This window comes from Scyliorhinus torazame, chromosome 25 (assembly GCF_047496885.1).
Source record: "Scyliorhinus torazame isolate Kashiwa2021f chromosome 25, sScyTor2.1, whole genome shotgun sequence".
NCBI classification, from domain to species: domain Eukaryota; kingdom Metazoa; phylum Chordata; class Chondrichthyes; order Carcharhiniformes; family Scyliorhinidae; genus Scyliorhinus; species Scyliorhinus torazame.
This window is the reverse complement of record NC_092731.1, coordinates 14,911,991-14,920,036: the sequence shown is the minus strand read 5'-3', so window position 1 is coordinate 14,920,036 and position 8,046 is coordinate 14,911,991.

Here is an 8,046-nt window from a genome sequence, read left to right as displayed (position 1 = left end):
TACCTCGCTCCCTTTCTCACTCTCTCTCTCTCTCTCTCTATCTACCTGGCTTCCTTTCTTCTCTCTCTCTCTCACTCTCTCTCTCCCTCTCTACCTCACTCCCTTTCTCACTCTCTCTCTCTCTCTATCTACCTCGCTCCCTTTCTCACTCTCTCTCTCTATCTACCTCGCTCCCTTTCTTTTCTCTCTCTCTCACTCTCTACCTCGCTCCCTTTCTCACTCTCTCTCTCCCGCTCTACCTCACTCCCTTTCTCACTCTCTCTCTCTACCACGCTCCCTTTCTCGCTCTCTCTCTCATACTTGCTCTCTCTACCTCACTCCCTTTCTTCTCTCTCTCTCACTCTCTGTCTCTCCCTCTCTACCTCACTCCCTTTCTCACTCCCTCTCTCTACCTCGATCCCTTTCTCACTCTCACTCTCCCTCTCTGTGTCTACCTCGCTCCCTTTCTCTCTTTCGCGCTCTCTCTTTTTTTCCTCCATCTTGCTCTTGCCCCTCTTTCTCTGCCTCCCTCCGTTTTGCTCGCCTCTCTTCCTTTCCTCCCTCTTTCTCCCTGTTTTTCAATCTCTCTTTCCCCCTCTCCCTTTCTTTTTCTCTCCTCCCTCATTTTACTTTCTTTCTCTCCCTCTCTCTCATCCTTTCCAGCTTCATTCTTCTCACCTTTTTCTTTCCTCTATCTCCTCTGCTTTCCTCAGTCTGGGATGTACCATAATGGGCCTGGGGTCCCACTCATCCTTCCCCCTCCGCCTACAGACAGGGTTAGAGATTCCCACCTCACCCCCTGGCTGCATTGTGGGATCCATTCCCCAACCCCACGCCAGTTTTCCCTTAACTCTTTCGCCAAACCTGTTTACTTTGCTGTCCAACGTTTCTTGCATCTCGCTCTGCTAGTCCCTCTTATTACTCTCTCGGTGCATCTGTCACTCCCTCGTCACTCTCTATCTGCATCTGTCACTCCCTCGTTACTCTCTCCCTGGATCTGTCACACCCTCCTTACTCTCTATCTGCATCTGTCACTCCCTCGTTACTCTCTCCGGCATCTGTCACTCACTCGTTACTCTCTCCCTGCATCTGTCACTCCCTCGTTACTCTCTCGGTGCATCTGTCACTCCCTCATCACTCTCTATCTGCATCTGTCACTCCCTCGTTACTCTCTCCCTGCATCTGTCACACCCTCGTTACTCTCTATCTGCATCTGTCACTCCCTCGTTACTCTCTCCGGCATCTGTCACTCACTCGTTACTCTCTCCCTGCATCTGTCACTCCCTCGTTACTCTCTCCCTGCATCTGTCAGTTCCTCATTACTCTATCTCTGCAACTGCCACTCCCTCGTTACTCTCTCCCTGCGTCTGTCACTCCCTCTTATTACTCTCTCGGGGCATCTGTCACTCCCTCGTCACTCTCTCCCTGCATCTGTCACACCCTCGTTACTCTCTATCTGCATCTCTCACTCCCTCGTTACTCTCTCCGGCATCTGTCACTCACTCGTTACTCTCTCCCTGCATCTGTCACTCCGTCGTTACGCTCTCCCGGCATCTGTCAGTTCCTCATTACTCTATCCCTGCATCTGCCACACCCTCGTTACTCTCTATCTGAATCTGTCACTCCCTCATTACTCTCTCCCTGCATCTGCCACTCCCTCGTTACTCTCTCCCGGCATCGGTCACTCCCTCGTTACTCTCTCCCTGCATCTGTCACTCCCTCGTTACTCTCTCCCTGCATCTGTCACTCCCTCGTTACTCTCTCCCGGCATCGGTCACTCCCTCGTTACTCTCTCCCTGCATCTGTCACTCCCTGGTTACTCGCTCCCTGCATCTGCCACTCCCTCGTTATTCTCTCCCTGCATCCGTCACTCCCTCGTTACTCTCTATCTGCATCTGTCACTCCCTCGTTACTCTCTCCCGGCATCGGTCACTCCCTCGTTAATCCCTCCCTGCATCTGTCACTCCCTCGTTACTCTCCCCGTGCAGCTGTCACTCCCTCGTTACTCTCTATCGGCATCTGTCACTCCCTCATTACTCTCTCCCGGCATCGGTCACTCCCTCGTTACTCTCTCCCGGCATCGGTCACTCCCTCGTTACTCCCTCCCAGCATCTCTCACTCCCTCGTTACTCTCTCCCTTCATCTGTCACTCCCTCGTTACTCTTTCCGGATTCAGTCACTCCCTCGTTACTCTCTCCCTGCATCTGCCACTCCCTCGTTACTCTCTCCCGGCATCGGTCACTCCCTCGTTAATCCCTCCCTGCATCTGTCACTCCCTCGTTACTCTCTCCCTGGATCTGTCACACCCTCCTTACTCTCTATCTGCATCTGTCACTCCCTCGTTACTCTCTCCGGCATCTGTCACTCATTCGTTACTCTCTCCCTGCATCTGTCACTCCCTCGTTACTCTCTCGGTGCATCTGTCACTCCCTCGTCACTCTCTATCTGCATCTGTCACTCCCTCGTTACTCTCTCCCTGGATCTGTCACACCCTCCTTACTCTCTATCTGCATCTGTCACTCCCTCGTTACTCTCTCCGGCATCTGTCACTCACTCGTTACTCTCTCCCTGCATCTGTCACTCCCTCGTTACTCTCTCGGTGCATCTGTCACTCCCTCGTCACTCTCTATCTGCATCTGTCACTCCCTCGTTACTCTCTCCCTGCATCTGTCACACCCTCGTTACTCTCTATCTGCATCTGTCACTCCCTCGTTACTCTCTCCGGCATCTGTCACTCACTCGTTACTCTCTCCGGCATCTGTCACTCACTCGTTACTCTCTCCCTGCATCTGTCACTCCCTCGTTACTCTCTCCCTGCATCTGTCAGTTCCTCATTACTCTATCTCTGCATCTGCCACTCCCTCGTTACTCTCTCCCTGCGTCTGTCACTCCCTCTTATTACTCTCTCGGGGCATCTGTCACTCCCTCGTCACTCTCTCCCTGCATCTGTCACTCCGTCGTTACGCTCTCCCGGCATCTGTCAGTTCCTCATTACTCTATCCCTGCATCTGCCACACCCTCGTTACTCTCTATCTGAATCTGTCACTCCCTCATTACTCTCTCCCTGCATCTGCCACTCCCTCGTTACTCTCTCCCGGCATCGGTCACTCCCTCGTTACTCTCTCCCTGCATCTGTCACTCCCTCGTTACTCTCTCCCTGCATCTGTCACTCCCTCGTTACTCTCTCCCGGCATCGGTCACTCCCTCGTTACTCTCTCCCTGCATCTGTCACTCCCTGGTTACTCGCTCCCTGCATCTGCCACTCCCTCGTTATTCTCTCCCTGCATCCGTCACTCCCTCGTTACTCTCTATCTGCATCTGTCACTCCCTCGTTACTCTCTCCCGGCATCGGTCACTCCCTCGTTAATCCCTCCCTGCATCTGTCACTCCCTCGTTACTCTCCCCGTGCAGCTGTCACTCCCTCGTTACTCTCTATCGGCATCTGTCACTCCCTCATTACTCTCTCCCGGCATCGGTCACTCCCTCGTTACTCTCTCCCGGCATCGGTCACTCCCTCGTTACTCCCTCCCAGCATCTCTCACTCCCTCGTTACTCTCTCCCTTCATCTGTCACTCCCTCGTTACTCTTTCCGGATTCAGTCACTCCCTCGTTACTCTCTATCTGCATCTGTCACTCCCTCGTTACTCTCTCCCTGCATCTGTCACTCCCTCGTTACTCTCTCCCTGCATCTGTCACTCCCTTGTTACTCTCTCCCTGCATCTGTCACTCCCTCGTTACTCTCTCCCTGCATCTCTCACTCCCCCGTTACTACCTCCGGAATCTGTCACTCCCTCGTTACTCTGTCCCTGCATCTGCCACACCCTCGTTACTCTCTCCCTGCATCTGTCACTCCCTCGTTACTACCTCCGGAATCTGTCACTCCCTCGTTACTCTGTCCCTGCATCTGCCACACCCTCGTTACTCTCCCTACATCTGTCACTCCCTCCTTACTCTCTCCCAGCATCTGTCACTCCCTCGTTACTCTCTCCCTGCATCAGTCACTCCCTCGTTACTCTCTCCCTGCATCTGTCACTCCCTCGTTACTCTCTGCGGCATCTCTCACACCCTCGTTTCTCTCTCCCGGCATCTGTCACTCCCTCGTTCCTCTCTCCCGGCATCTGTCAATCCCTTGTTACTCTCTCGCTGCATCAGTCACTCCCTCGTTACTCTCTCCGGCATCTGTCACTCCCTCGTTACTCTCTCCCTGCATCTGCTACTCCCTCGTTACTCTCTCCCTACATCTGTCACTCCCTCGTTACTCTCTCCCTGCATCTGTCACTCCCTCGTTACTCTTTCCCTGCATCTGCCACTCCCTCGTTACTCTCTCCCTGCATCTGTCACTCGCTCGTTACTCTCTCCCTGCATCTGCCACTCCCTCGTTACTCTCTCCCTCCATCTGCCACTCCCTCGTTGCCCTCTCCCTCCATCTGTCACTCCGTTGTTACTCTCTCCCTCGTTACTCTCTCCCTACATCTGCCACTCCCGCGTTACTCTCTTCCTGCATCTGTCAGTCCCTCGTTATTATCTCCCTGCATCTGTCACTCCCTCGTTACTCTCTCCGGCATCTGTCACTCCCTCGTTAATCTCTCCCTGCATCTGCCACTCCCTCGTTACTCTCTCCCTGCATCTGCTACTCCCTCGTTACTCTCTCCCTACATCTGCCACTCCCTCGTTACTCTCTCCCTGCATCTGTCACTCCCTCGTTACTCTCTCCCTCCATCTGCCACTCCCTCGTTACTCTCTCCCTCCATCTGTCACTCCCTTGTTACTCTCTCCCTCGTTACTCTCTCCCTACATCTGCCACTCCCTCGTTACTCTCTCCCTGCATATGCCACTCCCTCGTTACTCTCTATCTGCATCTGTCACTCCCTCGTTACTCTCTCCTGCATCTCTCACTCCCTCATTACTCTATGCCTGCATCTGTCACTCCCTCGTTTCTCTACCCCTGCATCTGTCACTCCCTCGTTTCACTCTCCCTGCATCTGTCACTCCCTCGTTCCTCTCTCCCTGCATCTGTCACTCACTCGTTACTCTCTCCCTGCATCTGTCTCACCCTCGTTACTCTCTCCCTGCATCTGTCACTCCCTTGTTACTCTCTCCGGCATCTGCCACTCCCTCGTTACTCTCTCCCGGCATCTGTCACTACCTCGTTACTCTCTCCCGGCATCTGGCACTCCCTCGTTACTCTCTCCGGCATCAGTCACTCCCTCGTTACTCTCTCCCTGCATTTGCCACTCCCTCGTTACTCTCTCCCTGCATCTGTCACTCCGTTGTTACTCTCTCCGGCATCTGCCACTCCCTCGTTCCTCTCTCCCTGCATCTGTCACTCCCTCGTTACTCTCTCCCTGCATCTGCCACTCCCTTGTTACTGTCTCCCTGCATCTGCCACTCCCGCGTTACTCTCTCCCTGCATCTGTCACTCCCTCGTTTCTCTCTCCCTGCATCTGTCACTCCCTCGTTACTCTCTCCCAGCATCTCTCACTCCCTCGTTACTCTCTCACTGCATCTGTCATTCCCTCGTTACTCTCTCCGGCATCTGCCACTCCCTCGTTCCTCTCTCCCTGCATCTGTCACTCCCTCATTACTCTCTCCCTTCATTTGTCACTCCCTTGTTACTCTTTCCGGATTCTGTCACTCCCTCGTTACTCTCTATCTGCATCTGTCACTCCATCGTTACTCTCTCCCGACATCTGTCACAAACTCGTTACTCTCTCCCTGCATCTGTCACTCCCTCGTTACTCTCTATCTGCATCTGTCACTCCATCGTTACTCTCTCCCGACATCTGTCACAAACTCGTTACTCTCTCCCGACATCTGTCACTCCCTCGTTACTCTCTCCCGGCATCTGTCACTACCTCGTTACTCTCTCCCTGAATCTGTCACTCCCTCGTTACACTCCCCTTGCATCTGTCACTCCCTCATTACTCTCTCCCTCCATCTGTCACTCACTCGTTGCTCTCTCCCTGCATCTGTCACTCCCTCGGTACTCTCTCCCTGCATCTGTCACTCCCTCGTTACTCTCTCCCAGCATCTGTCACTCCCTCGTTACTCTCTCCCGGCATCTGTCATTCCCTCGTTACTCTCTCCCTGCATCTGTCACTCCCTCATTAGGCTCTCCCAGCATCTGTCACTAACTCGTTACTCTCTCCCGGCATCTGTCACTCCCTCGTTACTCACTCGCTGCATCTGTCACTCCCTCATTACTCTCTCCCGGCATCTGTCACTCCCTCGTTACTCTCTCCCGGCATCTGTCACTACCTCGTTACTCTCTCCAGCATCAGTCACTCCCTCGTTACTCTCTCCCTGCATCAGCCACTCCCTCGTTACTCTCTCCCTGCATCTGTCACTCCCCAGTTACTCTCTCCGGCATCTGCTACTCCCTCGTTCCTCTCTCCCTGCATCTATCACTCCCTCGTTACTCTCTCCCTGCATCTGCCACTCCCTTGTCACTGTCTCCCTGCATCTGCCACTCCCTCGTTACTCTCTCACTGCATCTGTCACTCCCTCGTTTCTCTCTCCCTGCATTTGTAACTCCCTCGTTACTCTCTCCCTGCATCTGTCACTCACTCGTTACTCTCTCCCTGCATCTGTCACTCCCTCATTACTCTTTCCCTGCATCTGTCACTCCCTCGTTACTCTCTCTCTGCATCTGTCACTCCCTCGTTACTCTTTCCCTGCATCTGTCACTCACTCATTACTCTCTCCCTGCATCTGTCACTCCCTCGTTACTCTTTCCCTGCATCTGTCACTCCCTCGTTACTCTCTCCCTGCATCTGCCACTCCCTCGTTACTCTCTCCCTGCATCTGTCACTCGCTTGTTACTCTCTCCCTGCATCTGCCACTCCCTCGTTACTCTCTTCCTGCATCTGTCACTCCCTCGTTACTCTCTCCCTCCATCTGCCACTCCCTCGTTGCCCTCTCCCTCCATCTGTCACTCCGTTGTTACTCTCTCCCTCGATACTCTCTCCCTACATCTGCCACTCCCGCGTTACTCTCTTCCTGCATCTGTCAGTCCCTCGTTACTATCTCCCTGCATCTGTCACTCCCTCGTTACTCTCTCCGGCATCTGTCACTCCCTCGTTAATCTCTCCCTGCATCTGCCACTCCCTCGTTACTCTCTCCGGCATCTGTCACTCCCTCGTTACTCTCTCCCTGCATCTGCTACTCCCTCGTTACTCTCTCCCTACATCTGCCACTCCCTCGTTACTCTCTCCCTGCATCTGTCACTCCCTCGTTACTCTCTCCCTACATCTGTCACTCCCTCGTTACTCTCTCCCTCCATCTGCCACTCCCTCGTTACTCTCTCCCTCCATCTGTCACTCACTTGTTACTCTCTCCCTCGTTACTCTCTCCCTACATCTGCCACTCCCTCGTTACTCTCTCCCTGCATATGCCACTCCCTCGTTACTCTCTATCTGCATCTGTCACTCCCTCGTTACTCTCTCCAGCATCTCTCACTCCCTCATTACTCTATCCCTGCATCTGTCACTCCCTCGTTTCTCTATTCCTGCATCTGTCACTCCCTCGTTTCACTCTCCCTGCATCTGTCACTCCCTCGTTACTCTCTCCCTGCATCTGTCTCACCCTCGTTACTCTCTCCCTGCATTGTCACTCCCTTGTTACTCTCTCCGGCATCTGCCACTCCATCGTTACTCTCTCCCTGCGCCTGTCACTCCCTTGTTACTCTCTCCCTACATCTGTCACTCCCTCGTTACTCTCTCCCGGCATCTGCCACTCCATCGTTACTCTCTCCCTGCATCTGTCACTCCCTCGTTACTCTCTCCCTGCATCTGTCACTCCCTCATTACACTCTCACTGCATATGCCACTCCCTCGTTACTCTCTATCTGCATCTGTCACTCCCTCGTTACTATCTCCCTGCATCTGTCACTCCCTCGTTACTCTCTCCCTACATCTGTCACTCCCTCATTACACTCTCCCTGCATATGCCACTCCCTCGTTACTCTCTATCTGCATCTGTCACTCCCTCGTTACTCTCATCCGGCATCTGTCACTCCCTCGTTACTCTCTCCCTGCTTCTGTCACTCCCTCGTTACTCTCTCCCTGC